This window comes from Echinops telfairi, unplaced genomic scaffold (genome assembly GCF_000313985.2).
Source record: "Echinops telfairi isolate 266 unplaced genomic scaffold, ASM31398v2 ScPeMD7_2565;HRSCAF=3150, whole genome shotgun sequence".
Lineage (NCBI taxonomy): Eukaryota > Metazoa > Chordata > Mammalia > Afrosoricida > Tenrecidae > Echinops > Echinops telfairi.
Genome location: NW_022106463.1, coordinates 12,947,556 through 12,949,121, shown reverse-complemented (window position 1 = coordinate 12,949,121; position 1,566 = coordinate 12,947,556).

Below are 1,566 nucleotides of genomic sequence, written 5' to 3'. Positions count from 1 at the left end.
GGGGAAGTGGGGAGGGAGGGGAAAAATGAGCTGATGCCAAGGGCTTAAGTGGAGAGCAAGTGTTTTGAGAATGATGATGGCAACAGATATACAAATGTGCTTGACACAATGGATGTATGTATGGATTGTAATGAGAATTGTATGAGCTCCCAATAAAATGATTTTTAAAAAGTTGTCCTATTAAATAACTTAAAATACTCATGTTGCAGTAGATACTTGTTTCTAGATGTGTTTCACTTCGTATTTCTGATGAAGCAAACCAAAACAAACAAACAAAAATGGTTGTAATTTCTGTGAACCCTAAAAGAGGTTTCTTTCCAGTATGAAGATGTAATCATTTCTTTATTATGTAATGCTGAGTTGAGAATGTGTGGCCCTGTGCTCAAGACCTGTCCTTTTTGGCTTGTTGTGTTTGTTTGCCTCTCTTGTGTGCTGACTGCAACTGCTTGGGAATATAGGGGAATATAGTTAAGGACTATTTCTACTGGTGCACAGAGGGAAAGAGAGAGGTCCCCCCCACCTAAAGGTTTTCATTTTAACTCCTGCTCTGCTTCTTTTGAAATATATATAAATTCCTTGAAAAAATTAGGTCAGGTTTTGGTCAGTTTTATTGGAGTCCTTGAGTGGTGCAAATGGTCAGGAACATGGCCATTCACCAAGGGACTGACGATTAGAATCCACGCAGAAGCACCTAGGAATAAAGCCCTGGTGATCTCCTGAAGTGTCACCAAACCAAACTCACTGCCATTGAGCCCATGCTGACTCATAGCCCCCCTGATAGGGCAGGGTAGGAGTGTTCCTGTGACTTTATGAAACTGTAACTGTTTATGGGAGTAGAAAGCCCCATCTTTCTTCTGTGGAGCAAGTGGTGGCTTCGAACTGCTGACCATGTGGATCACAGCGGAATGAGTAATCACTATGCCACAGCTATTGAAAACTCCATGGACCACAGATCTCCTCTGACACACAGGGGTCAACTCTGTCACACAGTCAGAGTTGACTCAGCAACTGGGGCAAGTGACTGGGATGCCATCCCTGTGGGCTGCAGGGTCAGGAAGGATAGCACTTCTCTGTCCCAGTGTCGGTGGGAAGATCGATGCCCAAGTTCTAAGGGGACCCTGATCCAAGTGACACAATCTGTCTCCTGTCTGAATGAGATGAAAAGTTTATTTTTCTTTTGGGATAAAGGAAGTTAAAGAACATAAATGGTTATACAAGGTCATACATTGTTTGCCTAAAATGCAAATCTAACCAGATGGCCTTCTTTGTTGTAATCCATACTGAAGGTTACAATCCTTAATATTCATCCACAAGTGCTTCTAAAAAAAAAAGACACAGAGAAAATTACCGAGGAGTTCTTAGAAGAAGAAAACTTACCGAATATCATGAAAACCAAAATAATATGCATTCATGAAGCTGAACAAACCCCACTGAAATATATTACGATCAACCTTTTTAAGTCCAAAGACAAGGAAAGAATCTGGAGAACAGCGCTGGGAAAATCAAGTTACGAACAAAAGAGGGCTGATGAGCTTAAGCTCTGATTTCCCCCCACAGCAGAAATCA